Source organism: Salmo salar, chromosome 15 (assembly GCF_965601325.2).
Source record: "Salmo salar chromosome 15, fSalSal1, whole genome shotgun sequence".
NCBI lineage: Eukaryota > Metazoa > Chordata > Actinopteri > Salmoniformes > Salmonidae > Salmo > Salmo salar.
In genome coordinates this window covers 48260025-48274188 of record NC_138305.1, presented here as the reverse complement: position 1 = coordinate 48274188, position 14164 = coordinate 48260025, and the positions used below count along the sequence as shown (strand labels likewise).

At 42.5% G+C, this 14164-nt stretch overlaps 1 protein-coding gene across 3 annotated transcripts in view; it reads right to left on the bottom strand.

Moving 5' to 3' along the window:
* LOC106571498 (disheveled-associated activator of morphogenesis 1) overlaps positions 1–11867 on the bottom strand; it is a 140149-nt gene extending 128282 nt beyond the window's left edge. For 2 of the 3 annotated variants that reach the window (XM_045695770.2, XM_045695771.2), the window contains exon 1: positions 11711–11867. The gene's annotated coding sequence lies outside the window, so the exon portion shown is untranslated. The remainder of the gene's footprint in view (positions 1–11710) is intronic. The other variant, XM_082961852.1, reaches the window with a different exon arrangement.
* Positions 11868–14164: the final 2297 nt, after the last annotated feature.

Below are 14164 nucleotides of genomic sequence, written 5' to 3'. Positions count from 1 at the left end.
GACGCCTCTCCTTGCTTGGAAAATGGCTGTGTGGTTTTTCTTGTCTCGGCGCTGTCCTAACATAATCTCATGTTATCCTGTTATGGATAGGGGGCAGTATTTTCACGGCCGGATAAAAAACGTACCCGATTTAATCTGTTTATTACTCCTGCCCAGAAACTAGAATATGCATATAATTGTTTGATTTGGATAGAAAACACCCTAAAGTTTCTAAAACTGTTTGAATGGTGTCTGTGAGTATAACAGAACTCATATGGCAGGCCAAAACCTGAGAACATTCCAAACAGGAAGTGCCCTCTCTAACCATTTCTTGGCCTTCTTTAGCCTCTTTATTGAAAACAGAGGATCTCTGCTGTAACGTGACACTTTCTAAGGCTCCCATAGGCTCTCAGAAGGCGCCAGCACGTTGAATGATGACTCTGCAGTCACTGGCTGAAAAACAGTAGCGCATTTGGATAGTGGTCGATCTGAGAATAATGAGACGGGTGCGCGCGTGTACGTGAAGAGTCCATTTTACATTTTCAGTCTTTGAACAAAAACGACGTCTCCCGGTCAGAATATTATCGCTATTTTACGAGAAAAATCGCATAAATAATTGATTTTAAACAGCGTTTGACATGCTTCGAAGTACGGTAATGGAATATTTTGACATTTTTTGTCACGATATGCGCTCGCGCGTCACCCTTCGGATAGTGTCTTGAACGCACGAACAAAACGCCGCTATTTGGATATAAATATGGATTATTTGGAACCAAACCAACATTTGTTGTTGAAGTAGAAGTCCTGGGAGTGCATTCTGACGAAGAACAGCAAAGGTAATCCAATTTTTCTTATAGTAAATCTGAGTTTGGTGAGTACCAAACTTGGTGGGTGTCAAAATAGCTAGCCTGTGATGGCCGGGCTATCTACTCAGAATATTGCAAAATGTGCTTTCACCGAAAAGCTATTTTAAAAATCGGACACCGCGATTGCATAAAGGAGTTCTGTATATATAATTCTTAAAATAATTATGTTTTTGTGAACGTTTATCGTGAGTAATTTAGTAAATTCACCGGAAGTGTTCGGTGGGAATGCTAGTTCTGAACGTCACATGCTAATGTAAAAAGCTGGTTTTTGATTTAAATATGAACTTGATTTAACAAAACATGCATGTATTGTATAACATAATGTCCTAGGAGTGTCATCTGATGAAGATCATCTAAGGTTAGTGCTGCATTTAGCTGTGGTTTTGGTTTTTGTGACATTATATGCTAGCTTGAAAAATGGGTGTCTGATTATTTCTGGCTGGATACTCTCCTGACATAATCTAATGTTTTGCTTTCGCTGTAAAGCCTTTTTGAAATCGGACAGTGTGGTTAGATAAAGGAGAGTCTTGTCTTTAAAATGCTGTGAAATAGTCATATGTTTGAAAAATTGAAGTTTTTGTATTTTTGAGGAATTTGTAATTCGCGCCACACCTATCATTGGATATTGGAGCAGGTGTTCCGCTAGCGGAACGTCTAGATGTAAGAGGTTAACTATCGATTATGTTAAGATTGTTTTTTATAAAATATGTTTAATGCTAGCTAGCACCTTACCTTGGCTCCTTGCTGCACTTGCATAACAGGTAGTCAGCCTGCCACGCAGTCGCCTCGTGGAGTGCAATAAAATCGGCCATGATCGGTGTCCAAAAATGCCGATTACCGGTTGTTATGAAAACTTGAAATCGTCCCTAATTAAAAATCAGCCATTTCGATTAAATCGGTCGACCTCTAGATTTACATTTAAGTCATTTAGCAGACGCTCTTATCCAGAGCAACTTACAGTAGTGAATGCATACATTTCATACATTTTTTTCTGTACTGGTCCCCCGTGGGAATCGAACCCACAACCCTGGCGTTGCAAACACCATGCTCTACCAACTGAGCCACACGGGGCTCAGTGGGATGTTCAAAGTTTCAGATCTTTTTTTATAACTCAACCCTGATCTGGACTTCTCCACAACTTTGTCCCTGACCTGTTTGGAGAGCCACTTGCTTGGTGATGCCCCTTGCTTAGTGGTGTTGCAGACTCTGGGGCCTTTCAGAACAGGTGTATATGTACTGAGATCATGTGGCAGATCATGTGACAGACTGCACACAGGTCGACTTTATTTAACTAATTGTGTGACTTCTGAAGGTAATTAGTTGCACCAGATCTTATTTAGGAGCGAATACATATTATCCACCACTTAAAAAAAAAAAAAAAATTTAAACAAGTAATTTTTTTAATTTCACTTCACCAATTTGGACTATTTTGTGTATGTCCATCACAGGAAATCCAAATAATAATCCATTTAAAATGAGGTTGTAATGCAACAAAATAGGAAAAATGCAAAGGGAGATTAATACTTTTACAAGGCAATGTATATCTCATTTGCCTGACGACTCAAACCGAATTCTTCCACTGCTCTATCGTTCGCTACATACTTCAGTCGGAGACGGCCATCATTGAAGTTGTTTGTGGGGACGTCAAACGAGGGGTGTTGTACAAAACAAAGTCAGAGATTGGATCATCTCTAACCAATGACACATTTTCAAAACACCGCTTTTCCCAAGTTTGTTCTGCTCTGGCCCAACCCATTGGTTTCTGGGACCAATCAGAAGGTCTAGAATGGATTTCCATTCTAGAAATCATCGGGGAGGTACTCAGATCAAGACTCATTGCAGAGAAGAAACTTATGTCCCTGGGCGTGGCGTAGAGTTTGGCCAGCTGAAGGGGTTTGGGAAGCCAGGCAAATAAGTCATGCATGTTCACATTTAAGTTTAGGCAATTCATAACCGCACTACCAATTTGCAGAAAAGACGGAAAATCATGCGGCCTAGAAAAATCAAATACCAGCATTTCTAAAAGACAATAGTTTTTTTGGTAATCTTTTCATAGCAACATTTAATAGGGCTAAAATTATATCAGTAATTCAAGAAATATTCGTCTATAGCATCAAACAATGGCAAAAGAAAAAGACGCAAATATAATCTAGGCCTAAATTGCTGGGAGAGTCCAGATAAAACAGTTCAGTCAAGCTAAGCTCTCATGCAGAGCTTGTAATAATGATACTTCCACATGAATGCAAACAAACAGTGCAATTGAAGAGAAAAATGAGGGAGATGGAGGAGAAAATAGCAGAGGGGGAGGGTGAGGCGGGGCAGAAATCAGAGGTAATTACAGTCACCCGGCTTGGTGCATAATCCTATTTTAGCTGCAAAGAACAGAACGTGATCGGAGGGAAACAAAATGGAAGAACAAGACAAGAACTACTCTACTTTTCCTCCACGTTCTGAATACAAAAGTAACAGGCCCATATACCATGTACAGTATTAACATGGGTGTGGTGCCGATTGACAGAGGTCAAGACCGTTCACTAACCAAATAGGCAAGTTTTAGCAAAAATTCTAGCCCGTCTCCATCTTGGGGGTCACAAAAACTACATCCATGTGACAAACTATTTTTGCGTATCTATATTTTTCATAGCTGTCTATTTACCACCACAAACTGATGCTGTCACTAAGATCACACTTAATGAGCTGTATAGGGACATAAGCAAACAAGAAAATGCACATCCAGAGGTGACGCTCCTAGCGGTGATTTTCATACAGCGGAACTGAAATCCCTCTTACCTTATTTTTACCAGCATGTCACCTGTGCAACTGGAGCCGGGGGGGGAAAAAAAACAAAAAAACACAACCTCTAGATCACATTTACCCCACACACAGAGACGTAAACAAAGCTCTCCCTCCCTCGCATACAAAGCTCTCGCTCGCCCTCCATTTGGTAAATCTGACCATAACTCTATCCTCCTGATTCATGCTTACAAGCAAAATCTCAAAACAGGAAGTACCAGTTATACGCTCAATACGGAAGAGGTCGGATGAAGCGGATGCAAAGCTACAGGACTGTTTTGCTAGCACAGACTGGAATATGTTCCGGGATTCATCTGATTGCATTGAGGAGTTTACCACATAAATCCCTGGCTTCATTAATAAGTGCATTGACGAAGTCATCATCAAAATGACGTACATATCCCAACCAGAAGCCATGGATTACAGGAAACATCCACACTGAGCTAGAGACTAGAGCTGCCACTTTCAAGAGTGGGACACTAATAAGCCAACAAACAGTGGAAACGTCAATACAGGAATAAGAGAGGGTTTGCAAACACTGCCACATCCAACAATCACAGATTATAAAAGGAAACCCAGCCATGAGCTGCCAGTGACCCAAGCATACCAGATGAGCTAAATTCCTTATATGCTTGCGTCGAGGCAAAAAAAGATGGGTGCAGTGAAATGTGTTGTTTTACAGGGTCAGCCATAGTAGTACGGCACCCTGGAGAAAATTAGGGTAAGTGCCTTGGTCAAGGCAAGACCATTGTTTCAATATATTCTCTAAATATTATTTGTTTACGAAGTATCCCTAAAGTGTTATCCCATCTTAGGGTCAGGTGTGGTCAATTCAGTGTATGGTCCGTCAGTCCCAAGCGGACAAGGCGAGACAGAGCGAGGGCAGGGTGTGGTGGGAGCACCCTGGTGACAGACAGGGACTCAGTGGATAAGTGATGCTAAATGAAACCATTGTCTGTCCCAAGTGAAGCACACTGTGCAGAGAAAGAGACATTCAAACAGCCACACAGGCCCATTGTTGTTTCTATTGCCAACAGGGTCCTATCGCATAGGGTATGGTGGGCCTGCACAATGTTGGTCCTCTGAAACTGCTGTAGTACTGAACACCAGTCAGATGTAGTAGTGCCATACATCATCTGCTAAATCACTTAGAAATGTTCCACTATTTATCAGGGTTTCTCAACTCTGGTGTCAGAGAACCACTGTTGTTTCATAAAGTCTCAATACATTATGAAAGTGGATGGGCCAAACATCCATATTTTGAGAAATGAGAGCATTGTTGCTCTGGCTAACTTGAAGTGGGTTAAAGCTCTTATACTCTGAAACAAGGGAAAGGGGGATACCTAGTCAGTTGTACAACTGACTGCATTACTTAGGTGTCTACTCTGATGTTCAACTGGAGTGTAGTCCAGTATTCAATGGCTCCAGGACCAACAATGATAGACTGGAGTATGCACCCATTAGAAAGTCCACTTTGTAGCCCCCGCTATGTGTTATCAGTCATTGTTGGGAATATCCATTTATGAATTTAATGTCAAATTCTGTCGTTATTTTTTGGACTTGGCGAGGACTGTAGATGGTTTATTACATTATGCATACATTGACGCATAATGTAATAAATCATCTACAGTCCTCTCCCAGCGGAGAAACATTCAAACCTGGCATCCTTTGGTGCATCAGATCTGCACGCTCATCCCTGTCATGTCGTGAATGCATGCTCTGAAGCAAGAAGCTTTCCCTGGCTGCATGCACTTACCCTTAGTTATTTTGATAACAGTGAAAATACATTGATCAAATCATGCATCATAAATTCGAATGTTTTCTAATCTATTAAACCTTGGTAGTAGTTTCATTACTCTTTCAATGCATTTCTCTGGAAAGATGGCATTGTAGCCAGACAAACACATTGGAAGATGATTGTCAACCAGATCAGAAACACTATGCTCACAACCTGTATCTCCTAAATGGTATCGCTGGTGTATTTTGATAGAATTTAGGAAAGTTTTGCACAATGGACTAAGGTTTTTGCCAGGGGCACGTCCATCCATTTATACCGTTCATGAATCGTGACACAACATGCATAACTTATGTGATCGAGAAATGTATACCGCAAACTTTCACCCACTTTTTAGAAAATAGAACTCTACCTTTGTTGTGTCAACCATCCATCCAAAACAAATAATCCCATGTGTGCACCTTGTCTTTATAAACTTTCACACATATTCCATGATATGAGATTATCCAATAGGCAACACTGCAGCTGTTGATTGCCAGCGATCATAATTCATCACGTAGGAATATGCTATAATCAACACACACCTTTCATGGAGTAGAACATTTTATACCAACATATAAAAGTATAACATTTCCATTGTATAAAATTACATTATCACATTCGCTTGCCATTCTATTCTCATGAGATCATGCATGCAACTACTAGAATACACCTGCAACAACCGAACTGATGGACAATGTTGATTGGCAGGTGGAATTATGGACAATAAGGTTGCAAGGTTAAAGTGGGCGGCGGGATCAGGTCGGCAGAGTATTGTCCAATGAGGTTGCGGGGAGAGCCCAACATGGACACCACAGTTATTCCCCCAAAAAAAATGTACTGTCTTTGTGCACCCAATATGGGGGCTTGAGAACAATGACGTGATGTCGTTGTACACAATTTTTGGGGACCCTTTCAGGCTCTTGAGCGCTACTTTAAAAACTACTGCCTTATAAGTATACAAAATCTCAGTTCAATCTCTATAAAATAACTGAAAAAAAGCTATCTCAGTAGCAATCCCCTGTGGCAACAACACGATGAACGTCAATAAGTGCCCCCATTCTTCCTTATTCTCCCAAAGATGCTCTCCCTCAGTGTTGTGGCAGAAATCGCAACCTGCACTCTTATACAAACAGGGGCATGAACATTTTTTCTTGTACTGTTCCTCCTCCTTTCGCATAAATTACAAGGGAACCAAACAGAGCAAAGTCTCTGAACAGAAGCAGTACTAAGCGAGGCAGTCACTGCAGATGGATTTTCCTGCTATTGTCCGGCTAATCCAGCTCTACAACTCAAGGCCAGGCAGTTGAATGGAGTGGAATGGAGCCTGTGGAAGATGGAGAGAGCATCCCCGCATTGCTCCCTTTCCCCTCCCCACTTTCCCAAGGTCGAGCCAGTTGCCATGGCGACAGGCCCGGAGGCGCACACAGGATAAGGAGAAAGGGGTATTGGTTATAAATACCCGAAACCCGAAACAGTCAAATCAGGGGCTTTAAGGAGCCTGACCTTTCTGAGAGCATCTCCAATGAGCTGTCTGTCAGAAGAAGAAATTAAGAGACAGGTGGCAATGGCTGTGCTCAGGAGAGGAACCTTGAGACTCTATAGAGAAAAGTTATATAATCATCACTCTAAAAAGAGCCCTGCACCTTCGTTGGTAGCCAGGGTCTAGTCATCGAGTGACTGCTCATTCTATAAGCATAGAATTTACTAGTCTACTACTTTTTAGCATGTGATTCATAGACTTGGTCATGAGGTGTATAGATGGCTTGTATATTTCAGAAGAAAACTGTACCCACACCAAGGCATACTGTAGCGAACTCCATTACACACAATCCTTGAGACACAGGACATGCATGGGTGATTTAGGGGTGTATGCCAAGCCACAGACCTACATCTCATATAGTACATTCACTGATGCCCATTTAGAGGTATGAAAGATCACTGAAAACCACAGAATATAAAATGTATGATAATGTTTTTTGAACCGTGCAGCCATAATAGCCTACTAACCTTCACTGCACTTAATAAAATATTGCACTGATGATACCAAGATGATTTCATAAACTGCTGTGGGCCTATTCCCTTATGTAACCAAGACTGAAATGGCTTGCAAAACGTATTCAGTTTAATGCACCACACCATCTAAAAATAAGCTGAATACATGTATACAGAAAACACCAAGATATCCAAGGCTGCTGACGATCACCTACCTTTCAGTAGGTCGCCGGACATGAGTAAATTGCCTTAACATTTTCTCCAGCTCTGCTAATAAATTGTCCACCAAACCAGAATACACTTGCAGGCTTTAGTAAGAAATCTGCGGGATATCCCGTGTTCCATCTCATACAGATCAAAAAAATAATGTTGTCACATGCTTTGTAAACAACAGGTGTAGACTAATGATGAAATGCTTACTTACGGGCTCTTCCCAACAATGGAGAGAGAAATTTAAAAATATATATTATAATAATAATAATAATAATAATAGCATGAGGAATAAACATACAATGAGTAATGATAACTTTGCTATATACACGGGGTACCAGTACCGAGTCGATGTGCAGGGGTACGAGGTAATTGAGGTAGATATGTACAGTGGGGGAAAAAAATTATTTGATCCCTTGCTGATTTTGTACATTTGCCCACTGATAAAGAAAGGATCAGTCTATAATTTTAATGGTAGGTTTATTTGAACAGTGCGAGACAGAATAACAACAAAAATATCCAGAAAAACACATGTCAAAAATGTTATAAATTGATTTGCATTTTAAATGAGGGAAAATAAGTATTTGACCCCCTCTCAATCAGAAAGATTTCTGGCTCCCAGGTGTCTTTTATACAGGTAACGAGCTGAGATTAGGAGCACACTCTTAAAGGGAGTGCTCCTAATCTCAGTTTGTTACCTGTAAAAAAGACACCTGTCCACAGAAGCAAGCAATCAGATTCCAAACTCTCCACCATGGCCAAGACCAAAGAGCTCTCCAAGGATGTCAGGGACAAGATTGTAGACCTACACAAGGCTGGAATGGGCTACAAGACCATCGCCAAGCAGCTTGGTGAGAAGGCGACAACATTTGGTGCGATTATTCGTAAATGGAAGAAACACAAAAGAACTGTCAATATCCCTCAGCCTGGGGCTCCATGCAAGATCTCACCTCGTGGGGCTGCAATGATCATGAGAACGGTGAGGAATCAGCCCAGAACTACACGGGAGGATCTTGTCAATGATCTCAAGGCAGCTGGGACCATAGTCACCAAGAAAACAATTGGTAACACACTACGCCGTGAAGGACTGAAATCCTGCAGCGCCCGCCAGGTCCCCCTGCTCAAGAATACATATACATGCCCGTCTTAAGTTTGCCAATGTACATCTGAATGATTCAGAGGACAACTGGGTGAAAGTGTTGTGGTCAGATGAGACCAAAATGGAGCTCTTTGGCATCAACTCAACTCGCCGTGTTTGGAGGAGGAGGAATGCTGCCTATGACCCCAAGAACACCATCCCCACACTCAAACATGGAGGTGGAAACATTATGCTTTGGGGGTGTTTTTCTGCTAAGGGGACAGGACAACTTCACCGCATCAAAGGGACGATGGACAGGGCCATGTACTGTTAAATCTTGGGTGAGAACATCCTTCCCTCAGCCAGAACATTGAAAATGGGTTGTGGATGGGTATTCCAACATGACAATGACCCAAAACACACAGCCAAGGCAACAAAGGAGTGGCTCAAGAAGAAGCACATCAAGGTCCTGGAGTGGCCTAGCCAGTCTCCAGACCTTAATCCCATAGAAAATCTGTGGAGGGAGCTGAAGGTTTGAGTTGCCAAACGTCAGCCTCGAAACCTTAATGACTTGGAGAAGATCTGCAAAGAGGAATGGGACAAAATCCCTCCTAAGATGTGTGCAAACGTGGTGGCCAACTACAAGAAACGTCTGACCTCTGATTGCCAACAAGGGTTTTGCCACCAAGTACTAAGTCATGTTTTGCAGAGGGGTCAAATACTTATTTCCCTCATTAAAATACAAATCATTTTATAACATTTTTGACATGCGTTTTTCTGGATTCTTTTGTTGTTATTCTGTCTCTCACTGTTCAAATAAACCTACCATTAAAATTATAGACTGATCATTTCTTTGTATGTGGGCAAACGTACAAAATCAGCAGGGGATCAAATACTTTTCCCCCGCTGTACATACAGTGCCTTCAGAAAGTATTCAGATCTTTACTTTTTCCACATTTTAGAATAAGGCTGTGACGTATTAAAATGTTTTTTTCCCCCTCATCTAGACACAATACCCCACAATGACAAAGCTAAAACTGGCCTCGAATTTCTTGCTTATTTATTTAAAAGAAATAAAGACCCTTTACTCAGTACTTTGTTGAAGCACCTTTGGCAGCGATTAAAGAATCGAGTGTCTTGGGTATGACGAGACAAGCTTGGCACATGTATTTGGAGAGTTTCTCCCATTCTTCTCTGCAGATCCAATCAAGCTCTGTCCGGTTGGATGGGGAGCGTCGCTGCACAGCGATTTTCAGGTCTCTCCAGAGATGTTCGATCGGGTTCAAGTCTGGGCCACTCAAGGACATTCAGAGACTTGTCCCGAAGCCACTCCTGCATTGTCTTGTCTGTGTGCTTTGGGTCATTGTCCTGTTGGAAGGCGAACCTTTGCCCCAGTCTGAGGTCCTGAGAGCCCTGGAGCAGGTTTTCATCAAGGATCTCTGTACTTTGCATCGATCCTGAGTAGTCTCCCAGTCCCTGAAAAACATCCCCACAGCATGATGCTGCCACCCATGCATCACCATAGGGATGGTGCCATTCCTCCAGACTGACGCTTGGCATTCAGGCCAAAGAGTTCAATCTTGGTTTCATCAGACCAGAGAATGTTGTTTCTTATTGTCTAAGAATCTTTAGGTGCCTTTTGGCAAACACCAAGCCGGCTATCATGTGCCTTTTACTGAGGAGTGGCTCCCGTCTCGCCACTCTACCATGAAGGCCTGATTGGTGGCATGCTGCAGAGATGGGAGAAACTTCCAGAAGGCAACCATCTACACAGAGGAACTCTGTCAGAGTAACCATCGGTTCTTGGTCACCTCCCTGACCAAGGCCCTTCTCCCCCGATTGCTCAGTTTGGCCAAGCGGCCAGCTCTAGGGAAAGTCTTGGCGGTTCCAAACTTCTTCAATTTAAGAATGATGGAGGCCACTGTTCTTGGGGACCTTCAATGCTGCAGACATGTTTTGGTACCCTTCCCCAGATCTGTGCCTCGACACAACCCTGTCTCAGAGCTCTATGGACAATGCCTTTGATCTCATGGTTTGGTTTTTGCTCTGACATGCACTGTCAACTGTGGGACCTTACATAGGCAGGTGTGTGCCTTTCCAAGTCAATGTCCAATCAATTGAATGTACCACAGGTGGACTCCAATCAAGTTGTAGAAACAGCTCAAGGGTGATCAATGGAAACAGGATACAGCTGAGCTCAATTTCGAGTCCCATAGCAAATACTTACATAAGTAAGGTATCTGTTTTTTTCTGCTTTGTCATTGGGGTATTGTGTGTAAATTGCTGAGGATTATTATTATTTTAAATCAATTTTAGAATAAGGCTGTAACGTAACAAAATGCGGAAAAAGTCAAGGTGTCTGAGTACTTTCCGAAAGCAAGTGACTAGACAACAGGATAGATACTAAACAGTAGCAGCAGCGTATGTGATGAGTCAGAGTTAACGATAAAGGGTCAATGCAGATAGTTAACCAATAGCTACCCGGACTAACTACCGGTATGTACCAGTCTCCTCTGCTACGCCAAACAGTACCTAACCTGTAACTGCTAATGGAGCATCAAATTAGCCCGTTACAATCTACTAGCTAGTGAACCAATTGAGTAGGCTAGCCTACGTGGGTGTTTATCATACATGAGATGAAAACAGCACTTGCAAATTACTGACATACTGACAGGCTTTGCGAACGACATAGAAACTGTTGATAAACAATTGATCACAGAGGCTCTCGTGAGCGTCGAACTACAACACTAGGTATACAAGTTGGGGAAATAAGAGCAAAGAAAAAGTTAACACAGCAACAAAAAATAATACGCAGGATGTAACCACGTTACACATCAACATAATGAAATGCGTCCTACATTCAGTAGTCTCTGATCATTCTAGCCGGTGTCACTGCCTCTTTCTGCAAGACAAACAGCACAATAGAATTTCTAAGGGGCCTATCGAAGGTTCTGCACGGATGCATGAGCGTATTCAAGAAACTCGCTCAAAAGTCTGCACCAAAACCATTCTTACCTCGTGTGGGTGCACATTTTTCTGATATCCACAAGTACTCCCAGCGAACAATATACTGTTTAATATTGCGCTACCCGTAGACTCAGTATTTTGGGGATAATCTCAATTGCATTGGCATTCTCCTCGCCTCCTACTCAAAAACCATTGGATTAAAAACAAAAAAAGAGGTCCCGCCCTTCTGACCTTATCCTCCAATCGGTTTTGAGAAGGAGGCGAGGAGATATGAGAGGAGAGAGGACGCGAGGAGAATCAATAGAGATTGTCCCAGTGACATCATCCCCTTTGCGATTATCAAAAAGCCAATGTGCATGCTTATAGAGATGAACGTTTTCTGGGAACTGTAGTTGGCCAATGCTACCATCTAGCCTTCTCTCGTGAGTATTACAAAAACATAATATTATTTACCCTTAAAGAGCTTCACTGGGCGGATTCGATTATGCTAAGCAGCAGGGCACCGGTCTATGGCCCGTTATACGTCATAACGGGATAACGGGCAAAAACGGTGAGGAGCACCATTCTCAAATCGATCAGTAATCTTGCGCCACTCGGCCATGTTGTCAACAAGGCAGCATAGTTTGAGCCGAATTCGTCGTGGGCTTTGAGCGGGGCACCTGGCTTCGCCCGGGAGGCAGCCTTGTTACAAAACGAATGCAATCAACTTTCACCCGGTGTAAAACACGTCTACAAGGGGGCCCGAGACAAGTTAATCGAATCACCTCACTGCTATATCTTTCTGTTGTGGCTTTTGATATATTTTCCCAGGTTTATCAAAATACCTAGGCTAAAATCCCTATTATAATAATCAATAAAACTATGTTTTTTATGTTAGGCTATCTGGTCTGAATATTGTGACAGTATGTTCTTGTTTATAAGTCAGTAACAACACCAAAGTAGTTGTAGAACTTGCTTACTATCTCAAGTCAATTTATTGCCAAACTAATCAAACGATTTCATATTTTCACAACCTGCAATTTTAAAGAAATGTATAATGCACTGCAAAATACTGTATATTGATCATTCAATCTGTCTACAAGAACCTCTACTGAGGGAGCTGGGTTGTGAAAGAAAATAATTATCCAATAAGCTTTCTTGAAATACATATTTTTTTTTATTCAACATGGCCTCTTTTAGCCATACAGCTTTTAGGTTATTCCACAAATAGTGTCTTTCAAATCAAATGTTATTGGTCGCATACACATATTTAGCAGATGTTATTGTGGATGTAGCAAAATGCTTGTGTTCCTACTTCCAACAGTGCAGTTATATCTAGCAATACACACTAATATACACACATCTAAAAAGTGCAATAATGGAATTCAGAAATCTAGAAATATTAGTGTGTGTGTGTATTGGGATATATAGGCAATATGGATAGAATATGTAGCATATCTGAAGAATACGTAGGATAGAATAGCATATAGTTAAACAGGATAGGCCTTGACTAGAATATACAGTGTATACATATGAAATGGGTAAAACAGTATGTAAACATTATTAAAGTGACCAGTGTTCTATTACTATGTACATAGGGCAGCAGCCTCTAAGGTGCATGGTAGAGTAACCGGGTGGTAGCCGGCTAGTGACAGTGACTAAAGTTCAGGGCAGGGTACCGGCTAGTGTTGACTATTTAACATTCTGATGGCGTTGAGATAGAAGCTGTTTTTCAGTCTCTCAATCCCAGCTTTGATGCACCTGTACTGACCTTGTGTTCTGGATGGTAGCGGGGTGAACAGGCTGTGGCTCGGGTGGCTGAGGTCCTTGATGATTTTCTTGGCTTTCCTGTGATACCAGGTGCTGTAGATGTCCTGGAGGGCAGGCAGTGTGCCCCCGGTGATGTGTTGAGCAGACTGAAGAAGAGAGTCCTGCGGATGCATTCGGGGCTATTGCCGTACCAGGCGGTGATACAGCCAAACAGGATACTCTCAATGGTGCATCTGTAGATGATAGTGAGGGTTTTTGGGGCAATGCCGAATTTCTTCAGCTTCCTGAGGTTGAAGAGGCGCAGATTGTCAGTGGTGTACACCGAGGAACTTGACGCTTTTCACCTTCTCCACTGCTGCCCCGTCGATGTGGCTGGGGGCATGCTCCCTCTGCAGTCTCCTGAAGTCCACGATAAACTCCTGCGTTTTGTTGACATTGAGAGAGAGGTTATTTTCCTGGCACCACTCCACCTGGGCCCTCTTCTCCTCCCTGTAGGATGTCTCATCGTTGTTGGTAATCAGGCCTACCACTGTTGTGTCATCTGCAAACTTGATGATTGAGTTGGAGACATGCGTGGCCACGCAGTCATGGGTGAACAGGGAGTATAGGAGGAGGGGAGGTGTTGTTGCCTACCTTCAGCACCTGGGGGCGGTCTGTCAGGAAGTCCAGGACCCAGTTTCACAGGGCGGGGTTCAGACCCAGGGCCCGAGCTTAATGATGAGCTTGGAGGGTACTATGGTGTTGAAGGCTGAG